Source organism: Zea mays, chromosome 10 (assembly GCF_902167145.1).
Source record: "Zea mays cultivar B73 chromosome 10, Zm-B73-REFERENCE-NAM-5.0, whole genome shotgun sequence".
Taxonomy (NCBI): domain Eukaryota; kingdom Viridiplantae; phylum Streptophyta; class Magnoliopsida; order Poales; family Poaceae; genus Zea; species Zea mays.
This window is the reverse complement of record NC_050105.1, coordinates 134,486,570-134,497,548: the sequence shown is the minus strand read 5'-3', so window position 1 is coordinate 134,497,548 and position 10,979 is coordinate 134,486,570. Positions and strand designations below refer to the sequence as shown.

At 42.3% G+C, this 10,979-nt stretch overlaps 1 pseudogene across 1 annotated transcript; it reads right to left on the bottom strand.

The window, feature by feature from the left end:
• Positions 1 to 343: 343 nt before the first annotated feature.
• LOC100192763 (uncharacterized) lies at positions 344 to 6,439 on the bottom strand (annotated as a pseudogene). The gene is made up of 6 exons (NR_159701.1): positions 5,729 to 6,439; positions 1,605 to 1,656; positions 1,420 to 1,496; positions 1,008 to 1,112; positions 722 to 816; positions 344 to 582 (listed from the first exon to the last, which is right to left on the bottom strand). The product of NR_159701.1 is annotated as an uncharacterized protein (transcript).
• Between the last annotated feature and the right edge of the window lie 4,540 nt (positions 6,440 to 10,979).

Sequence of the window (10,979 nt, the reverse complement as noted above, 5' to 3'; positions counted from 1 at the left end):
GTCGTTTTGTCCGATAAACCGTCTTGAATTAGGTTTTTATTTAAGACACTTATTCTAAACAACCATCGAGAATACATACATTATAAGTCACAAGGTATTTATCAAACTGTCTAGAATATCCTATAATAATAGACGCTTGTAACAGGAAAACCATCTTATTTAGAAGATTGATATTGGACGTTTTAGAAACTGTCTTATTTTGATGACTGATATTGGATGTTTTAGAAACCGTCTTATTAAGATTTAAACTGTCTTATTTTATACATTCTTCAATTTATATAATCATTTTTAGATACCACATTATAATAATTTGAAAGAGAAATATACATACACAAATATATTTAATAACATTATAATTAATATAATATAGATAAGTATCATTCAATATCTCATAAATAAGCATTGTCAAATAACTCATACATAAGTGTACTTTAAATCCATACTAAAATACTAATGGAAAAACTTGGTCATCAACTGTTTGCATCAACGGTTTGCGCTAACGTTGAGCCTAACTAAGCATATATCAATTCAAGTCTCCACACTTATGCAGCCACCAAAATTTAAGTTTAATTCCATCTTTTCCTGTACAACAAAAAGGAGAAGGCAATAATACGTAGTTAGACACAGTTGAACACTTCACAGCGTGACATATCACAAAAGTCATATCAACGCGTAAAAAGATAAAATAATGCTAGATTTTGCATCTATCAAAAGAATTTACCTTCTCTAGAACTTCGCTATAAGCAGACGTGCTGACAATTGGTGAGATCCAAAAGGACACATAGATTTTGCATCATTTTCTGCCTTCTTGTAAATCTGAGTTATACGTCTAGTTAATAAGTAATTGCAGGGAGATCCAAAAGGTCACCTGAACTACATTTGCACTATTATATATCCCAACAATCCTTCACAAGATGTTAATCTTATTCTCTATTCAAACCAGTTAGAAAAGCTTGTGTAGATTAGAAAAGCTTATGGAGATGTACGACAACAATACAAAAACTTACGCAGATAAATTGGCAGCACCAAAAACCCAATCAGGCAATTAGTTTATCCTGAATCACCACGCACATGATGATTTATGCATCAATCTGACCATTGGTGGAATGCAGCTGCAAGTAGATGAGGGGAGATCACACATATGGATTGGATCAACCGCTAGTTCATAAATGTAAGAGAGATATGATGCAAGTTGCATCCGGTACTAGCTTCATTCCTAGCTCAATAAAACAACTTTGTAGGCCTGAAGGTCCCACTACCCCAGATTAGAGGCGAGGTAGGAGGCACAAGGGCCATTAGGCAACACCCAAGTCAATAACAATCTGTTACCCAGAGGGAGCAACAGAGAAACATCATTTAAACAAAAAAGCATATCGACCATAAAGACACGAGGCACGTCAAACAGAGGGTAGACCATACCTTACTGCACGCATTCTATGCCACCACAGGAAGATGTAGAAAGAAATTCAAGGTACACACAACAACACTACACATACCTACATAGTCACGAATCAATTTATGGGCGTCAGTGCGTCCCATAGAACGCACATAAGTACACGTATAAGAAATCGCACGAGGTACAAGTGAATAGTATGTCAACTAACCGACACTTCCAAAGTTACGGGTGATGAGTAGCCTCGCTTAGAATCCAGTCACCTATAAAGAAAGGAACAATGGAAGTAAAACAATTAGGCACCAAAACAACACGTACAATCAACAACATGGAAGTGTAGATAATATCAAGACCATATCATCGTTTTTTTGTTTTCACCATAGAAAAATGGAGCCTGCATGCATCTATCTTATAGGATAGACTACATATGCAAATTTTAACATAGATTCTCCAAGTAACATAACAGAAGCATAAGAAAAAAATGGGAGAAGTGGGGCTTAAATGTCAGCACAAATGTCATCTATTAAATTATTTGTAGGCGTATATTGCTAGCTGCACTGACTCCATATGATTCTGCTCCATAGACTACATACATTAGAATGGTCATTGCAATGTATTTAACCTAAAACTTGCTCCATATGATTCTGCTTATATATCTTTTGAATTGTATTGTCTGATTGTTTCACTAAAATACTTCTAGTTCCAGTTAGGCTTGCTAACAGTCTAGATTGGATGTCAAATTATAGAACAACAAAGTTATAGTCTGCAAATTTGATTTATCTATTTAAAGTAAAATTCTAGCCTGCAATTTGTTCTTTTCGCTTAACTCTTGCAAATTCTAGGATGCAATTTAAAGTAAAATTCTAGAATGCAATTTGACACAAATAAGGTTGTGCCTGGTCATGAACAACAAATATGCGAACAACTGCTCTATAAATTCTTCTAGCTGTGGTTAGGCCTGCTAAAAGCCTGGATTGGATGTTAATAGTATTTATGTGCCCCCAATTGCTCCACGGTTTGGCAGTCTATTTAAAATCTTGCAACTGGCTGAATTTATGGAAGGATGGAATAAATTATCTAAGAATTTATGGGCATGAACCATCAATAAAATGACACATAACTCTTCTGCATGTCCTGGTCTGATGCATGCACTGTAACTGGAGGAAGTGAAGTGACCAAGTTGTTATATTTCTAGTAGTGCTTACCAATATCCAGCAGTGCAGTCCTAAGCATTCAAAATGCAGAATTATTATGATTGGTTAGCCATATGAAAAGGTTACTGTAACGTGGGATTTCCAGACAGAACAAGATCAGCAAAACAAATTTACTAAGCTTAAATCTACAGCAATCATCACAAGTGTGGAATCATTATTCGCTAATGTATCATTCAGAAGCAATAGCATGCACTATGCAAACTACATTGACATGACATATAAACATTTATAGTCTAACTAGACTGCTCAATCAAACTTGTTTACGTTTTACCGCAGGAAAGTGCAAGAATGAGCTAGATAGAATGGTTTGGGGCATCTACGCAAGGCTGCGAGGCCATGACAGTTAATTTTGAAGGTATAAAACAGGGCCAAACTCGTACTGCAAAGTGCAAACATACATCATCAAGTGTTCAACACTACCATGTTTAGATAACAACAAACAAAGAATGATTTTACCGACAACTGCCAAGATGTTAAAACAAAATCAAGGTGATAGACATACTCACAGCCCAAGAACTGTGAGGGTTCAGTGACTAAACTAAAATTATGGAGCATCGAAGCATTTACAAGAACAAATAACTAGGTGATAATACATAAAAAGACAAGTGGTGAACCTTGATGATACAAAGCGCAAGAATGATAAATATTAAAAAGTGAAAATATAGGCATGAAAATAGCATCCCCAGGGCAAATCGTCCATGTAGAAGATCAAGCAGGAAAGACCCAGAACACTATACATTCTAGGAATAATGAAATTGCTAACAGATAGAATAATATTTCATTTAGAACAATGGACCTTCACTTGATGCAAATATGACATACTTTTTATAACCTTGCACAAGGTTTGCTTCCATGCACCAAAAAACAAACAAATATACAATCCCGTGGTTTTCCTATTGGATAAGACACCAACAATTACTCATCTCATGCAGAATTCAACAGCAATGAATGCCAAAAAATATGAGAGTGTACACAGATTGATGGATGGCACAGAAGCAAACATGAATAAAAGAAAACAAATGAATTCACATTGATACATGCAGGAACCTACCAAAGAAAAGTTGTCCACGAGTAAATGAATCGTATGCAGTACAGCGACATTTAACTAACAATGGCACTCGCGCAAATGTAATACCTCCAAGCTAGCAGCATACATCCTCAATCTAGCAATGTTACATTATTAGTAACAGTAGATCAATTATCTGAAATAATATCCATGTAACTATCTTCATCAATCGGAACTTACAAATTCATCAACACATGATTTTACAGCCCATTGTTTTTTCTAGTTGGGAGTTGTCAGCTTAAGTGTTGAATTGCACTGCCACTTGTCAGTTACTCAGAGGAATTTGGCAAAATGGGTCACTCTAACTTGCCGCTCTGCAAAACACACCGCGTCTATCTGTATTCGTAAAAATGGGTCGCTCAAGTCTGCTCGCTCGCCAGAAGAGGTCACAGACACATTTGGGGCACCTGGCAAGTGGGCCCGCGAAGGCTTGTCCCTATTATGCCCTTACAGTAACTCCACGCCGTCTGTTTCCCTTCCTCTTCTTCTCTGGACGGGACCGAGCATTTCCTTCTCTGTCTTCGCAGATCGGAGTAACCTACAGTATACACAAAGCCCTCCTCGCTTGCACAGGCCAACCCCATGGTCTACGATGGTGGCGACCAGCGTGGGCGGGGCTCGACGACCACCGTCTCCAGCACCAGCTCGCCGGAGCTCAGGCCGATGCCGCACCTTAATCTGCTCTGCTTTGAGGGTCCAGTTCTGAAAGAATTCGTCGCTGACCCATCTCTGCTTAAAAAAATACACAAATAGTTTTGGACCTGTGATTTCTTTGGGTCGAGGACCTTGTTCTCCTGGCTGCACAGACTGGAATTCGGCCCCTTGGTTCCACTCTTCGACGACCTCCGTGTCGAATTTGAGACGAACAATGTCTCGATCATCTCTTCGTTCACTCTACTAGTTGAAGGAACTTTAGTTAAGGTCTAATCCTCTTCACATAATCACATTTCACTAAGATTTAAGTTTTAAGCACTGATATTTCTAAACAACAATTTGTTTCTTGGGCCTGCTTCATTTTAGTCAGTTTAGAACAGCTTCATCAGGGGCTAACAAGGTGCAGGCTGCAGAGCAATCTTGCAAGAAACAGCCATTTTCTTTGTTTTAGCTTAGGACTATAATGGGTGCTGTGCTCCTTCCAATTGCTCAAGAAAGACACGAGTCGTTATTTATGTATTCAGGGATTGGTGTGTATTACTTTATTTTGTAACATTCACGTAATTAGCATCTTGATCTTCAGTGGATCATATACTATGTATTCAGTAAACATCAGTGAGATTTTCTTTCTATTTTTGTGTTGCAGTATGGTAGGCTAACCTTGAAGTATGCATTTTCTGTTAGATCATTTTGTTGCGCTTCATGATCTGTGATACAGATGTTAGCAGTTTCGTTTAGAAAAAAACTTACATCATCATAACTCTATCGACCTATTAATTCTACAGAAGTCTGGGATAGAAGTTTCAAGCTGCATAGAAGTCTGGGATTTTCTGAGTGTGGATTCACAGGTTAGTTTCCTTACTTAACTCTTTATCATCTCAATATTTTCAAAACTGGCGTTTAATAAATTGGGGAATGTCTCTTTGCAGACATATATTTTCACAGACACTCTCTCAGTTATCCAAACATTGTCAGGTTTGTTGGCCCGAATGGCTAGTTCTTCGTTTTTGCATTGTTTAATGCTGAATTCCTATTATCTTGCAGTCAGTTTAGATGAAAGATCAAATGGGAAAAATATAAAAGCATTGAATGAATTCCATCAGGCCCGATAGTTTGGACAGTCTAGATTTAACAATGAATTTCTGTTTTTTGTAGGCGTCAAGCATTTTGGGTAGCAAAGCAAATACTGCAATTGGGAATGGGAGACACGTTTGATGACTGGCTTGTTGACAAAATCCAATTACTTAGGTAAGGGAGGATAATTGCTTTTGCTGTTAAGCGCATTGAACAAGTAAGTCTCAGATTGTATATTTAGAAAAGAGAGGGAGAGGGAGGGAGGTTCAGACAACCAACAGTCTATAAAGGGATAAATATTATGTGTGCAGTTAGGCAGTCTCATACCTGTTATCAATGGATTTTTTGTGCAGGATCACCCCCCATAATTTAGTCTGTATTTTCTCTGCGTACAGATTCTCTGGCCTGATGGAATTTTCATGACAAAACATCCAAAGAGAAATTCGCCTCCACCTCCTCCTCGTCATGTTCTTCCTCTCCATCATCCTCATCGCCCTCCTCCTCTCCCTCCGCCCCTTCTTCTCCCTCGTCGTCGTCCTCCTCCTCGTCCTCGTCGTCATCCGTCTCCAAACGCTCGTTGCCCTCAGCGTCAGCGCCATCAAGGTACTTGAGGCTAGGAATCAGCGCGAAGACCTCCTCCCTGTACCCCTTGACCTTGGTGACGGGGCACTGGAACAGGTCGAGCGACTCGACCCGGACCCCGGCGAGCGGCGCGAGCTCCTAGACCTCCGCGAACCGGTTGTTCCCTAGGTAGAGGTGGTTGTCGGGGAGGGAGAGGCGCCGGAGCGCCGGGAGGTGTGGCAGGCTCGTTAGCGAGGAGAGGCGCGCCCCCGCGACGGAGAGCTCCTCCAGGGAGGCAGCGAAGCGCTCGAGGAGCACGGCGGAGGGGAGGCCGCCCGTGGAGGACTTGACGGCGCCGTCGAGGGTGAGGTTCTTGGGCGCCGAGGTGGACTTGGTGGCGGCGGAGATGGCGCGCTCCCACGCCGCGTCGTCCTCTCCGCCGGCGGCGGCGGCCATCGCTGTGGCAGGCAGGGGCGGTGGTGGAAGGATGAGAACCCTAGCAAAACCACTGGCTGAGTGTGTATGGGGAAGTACGGCGTACGAAAATGGATGGGGAATTGCAGACGTCCAGACATGGATTGATTTGGGCTTTTAGTCCATGCTCTTAAGAAGAAGAGAAAGGCTGATGTGATCGACGGTTTTGATTTGAGGCCCATGGAACTTCATTAAGATTTCTAGATAGACGATCGTCTTGAGTGAGAGATGGACGAGAGATATCTAAGATGTCACGACGTGAACCATCAGGAGAAGAAGCTCACATGTTCGATCATAGAGGACGCTACGATCCATCGGTTCTGTTACTGGCCGAACATAAAAATAAGGAGTTTGCAGAGCACCCCGTATGGATATGAGGAGTTTATAAAAAGTCAGTTTACAAAATGATGATTTAGGATTGTTGTATGACACATTAATGATCGGGTCGCATATGGGTCAATTTTACTATATATATCAAGCTGTAGAGATACGTTTTACATTTTATATCATATTTATCACCAAACTAAGCCAAATTCACTATTTATTACGTTTTTTCACAAATACATCTTATTAGAAATATCATACGAAGGCGTTTCATATTTAGAAGTGTCTAGATACTCACTAAAATCTAAGACAGTTCTTATAGTCTAGACGACTCTAATAATATCTTTATTTGAGATGGTTTCATATACAAAAGTGTCTAATATACTGACCAAAATCTAAGACAATTCTTGCAATCTTAATGACTCAAAAGGTATATTTATTTGAGACGATTTTCAATAACAATCTGTCTTAAATTAATATAGGACATTTCTTAAGATGTAACTGCCTCAAAACACCTCTTTTATTTAAGACGGATCACCAACAAACTGTCTTACCTTACTCATCACCATATGATAAAAGACGCTTCTATAAAATACACTGATATCTGTCTTAAAATGTGTGTCTTAAATAAGCATATTTCTAGTAGTGATATCTTCTTGCTTATGAAGCATTTCCTTTTGTTCTTCCGCTCTTTTCATGAGTTTGAGCAAGCTCATCCGATTCTTCTTGCTTAGTTGAGCGAAGAATTTTTGAAGATCATTCTCATCTTCACTATCACTTTCATGTTCTTCCTCATCCTCACTTTCGCTTTCACTATCACTCCCATTAGCGACAAAACACATATGAGAAGTGGATTTGAAAGACGAACCTTGTGAAGAGGTGGATTCGTCGTTTGGTCTCCATCGATCATTTTCTTCTTCTTCATTCTTGTTCTTCGCCTCATCTTCCTTCATTTTGAGGAACATCCTTTCGGCGATTCTCATGGCAAGATCTATTGCCCTAGGATCATCATCTGCAACAAAAGATGAAGTCGAGGCAACCTCAACTTTTTCAAGCTTAGAAGCACTTTCGTTTCTTAGTCCCCCCGACATGATCTTTTCCTCACGCGGTTAAGCGTTAGAACGAGGATTAGGCTCTGATACCAATTGAAAGTTGCCTAGAGGGGGGGTGAATAGGCAAGTTAAAACTTTTTCAACAAAAACTAGAAGCAAACTAGGTAAAACTGAATTGATCTCGAAATTCACCCAGTTAACTTTGGAAATGAGATGTTCTAAATGATCCACAAGATTCAAAAGTAGTAGATCTGAGAAGGGCACTTCTCAAAATCCACACACCAAAAAGATATAAACAATCTTCCACGGAATGGTGAGAGAACGAAGAACACTAACAAACACAATGAGCAAGAACACAAGAGACACAAGATTTATCCCGAGGTTCGGTCACACCACAAAAGGTGCCCTACTTCCTCGTTGAGGCGCCCACAAAGAGCCGGGTCTCTTTCAACCCTAATCCTCCCTTTGCCGACCACAAAGGTCAAGCCCACACAATAATCTTTGCTCAAACGAGCGGGTAATACAAACTTTCTTGTGGTCTTCCACAAGATTTGGAGACTCACAAGAGACACCTAGTCGTCTAGGAGCTAGAAGCTCCAAGAGTAATGAATCCACAAAGAACTCGATGTAGTACCAAAGCTCGAATGAAGAAGAGCAAGAGAGATTTGGAGATAAAGCACAAAAATCGCAGCTCTCAAGCTCACTCAAAGATTTCTCTCCAAAGATTTGAAATGGGAGAGGCAAGAGATGTGTGAGAGAGAGTGGGAGGTGTTCTTCAAGTTAGAAATGGAGTTTGGGTCGTGCTCTGCGCTATGGGTAGAGAGGTAGGAGGGAGCATATATAGGTGGAGCTCAAAACTAGCCGTTTGGGCAGATTTTTCTGCCTGAGACCGGTTGAACCGCCCCTGGCAGGCCTGGTAGCCTGTCTGCCAGTTTGACTGGCAGACTGACGCGCAGACTGACCGCAGACTGGTCAAAGTTGACCAACACCGGTTGAACCGCCCAGGGGGCGGTTGAACCGCCCCTGACAGCTCTTGGCGACCTGTTTGCCAGTCTGACTGGCAGACTGCAGATCAGAGGTCAGAGGGGTCATAAACCAGCTGAACTGCCCCTTAGGACTAGTTCAACCGGTCTTGACCAGTGAGTTTAGGAGAGAAAACCCCAGCTCAACTGCCCGGAGGCAAGTTCAGCTGGTGTATGGTCAAAGAGGTTCACAGCTGAAGTTGAGTTCAGCTGAAGTTGAGAAAGCTCAACTCAGCTGAAGTCCAGCTCAGCTGAAAAGCTCAGCTGCAGCTGAAGAAGCTCAACTCAGCTGAAGTTCAACTTAGCTGCAGTTGAAGAAGTTCAGCTGCTTTTCAGCAAGAACACTCTAGGTTTCTCAAACCTAACCATGGTCAACCATAGAATGTTAAAGAGATTTTTGCTTTTCAAAAATAGCTTTTGAATATAGAGGTTTGAGCTTTGGCAAACACCAGCCTTCTTTTTGGATCCCCCTTTATAGTACGACGATTCCTATACTCAAGTTAAATAAAATTGATTAAGTAAACTCCTTGAGTCATTGGTGTCTCATGTGTGATTTCTCCATGGCATTGCTTCATAAGGATCACAAACATCTTTGTCTCACCTTTTGAAGCAAACTCAAATCAAACCCTGTGACTTGTACCATATCACCTTATATGAGTTCAAATCATGGCTTCAAGTCACCTTACTGATGCATCAACATGTTGTAACTCTTCATAGCTGATTAGTTCATCGACTTAGTGCAAGTACTCTCTTCTTCACCTTAGCCATGGTACCTCGGTCTACAAGCCATCGCTTGGCCTTCACCTTCGCTTAGTTCCTCGAAGCACTTTCCTTGCTATCTTCACCCTATCAAGCCATTCTTGAGTCACATCCTATTGAGCATCCATTCAGAGAATCATTTCTTCAATATTGTGAACCTTGCTTGAATGTCATCTAGATATAACTGCTAAGATCAATCAAGCTCTAGTTTGATTCTCATATATTCATATATGGACTAATAGTAATATGGTCAAGCCAATTCACGATTTCTCATATCTTATTCACTTTGGCTTGACTAATCCTCGTAATCACTTCAACCTCTATTATGATCATATTTATGCATAGTGATTTCTCAGGACTTGTCCATATATTAAAACCAATATAGAGACCATATTATATCCATTTGCATTGTCTCACTGGTTATTTGACCTTGTGTTGAACCTTGTTCACTGATCATTATACACTATTCAAGTATGTTCATCATACTGAATTTCCTGTTCAACACTTAGCAAACTTGTTAGACCTTTAAATGTGTTGTTATCCAAATCACCAAAACTCACAAAAGGGATGAATGCACTTTCAGTTCCGCAGTCGAGGAGGCGCGGTAGTAGCACGGGTGGCGGTGCAGTTGCTCGCACGCTGCATCTGGCGCGCCGGTTGCATGACGCGTGGGCCTCCATGCTGGGCGTGTTGGAAGTCGGAGAAGTGCGCCCACTTGGCGCGGTTGCATGTCGCCTGCATGGCTGCCCGCCCTTTCGCCCGCTGGTCTGGGCAAAAGTGGAGAGCCGCTTGTAACCGCTGGGCGGTTGCATGCACCACGCGCGGCGGTTTGGCTTCTTCCGCTCTGGGCCAGCTTGCGTGACGCGTGGGACCCAGCCCCCGCACCGTAGGGGGAGGACCTTGGAGCGTGTTGGAGAAGACTCAGCCCACGACGGCTGGGGACGCAAGTAGGGAGAGTCGCCTTTAAAAGGAGGGTGACCCCCTTGAAAGGTGACCATGTCTTCGTGCTCCCTTATGCATCGTGTCTTTCCTCCTTCTGAGCCCCCGGGTGGGGGATGCCTGCAGTCCTTCCGCCTTGTCGTTGGGGGAACGCAACTCCGTGGGAGTTGGTACCTTTCAGCCATCGTTCGGCTTCAAGGATTTTCATCACGCAGCCCGGCTGCACCCCTCCGCCGGCGGTCACCCAAGACGGTGATCACCAGCCCCTAGATGGGGGGAGGCAAGCCGGGCTGTGATCCTGGTCCCGCCCTCAGCTTCAAGGATGTTCATCATCCTTGCTGGGGCGGAGAGCGAGGCGAGCCGAGGCTCTACCTCCTGCGCGGGCCGGCTGGCCACCTCTTCTTCCAGCTTCTGGTGGTGGCAACCATCCTCCAGCTCTGCGGAGGA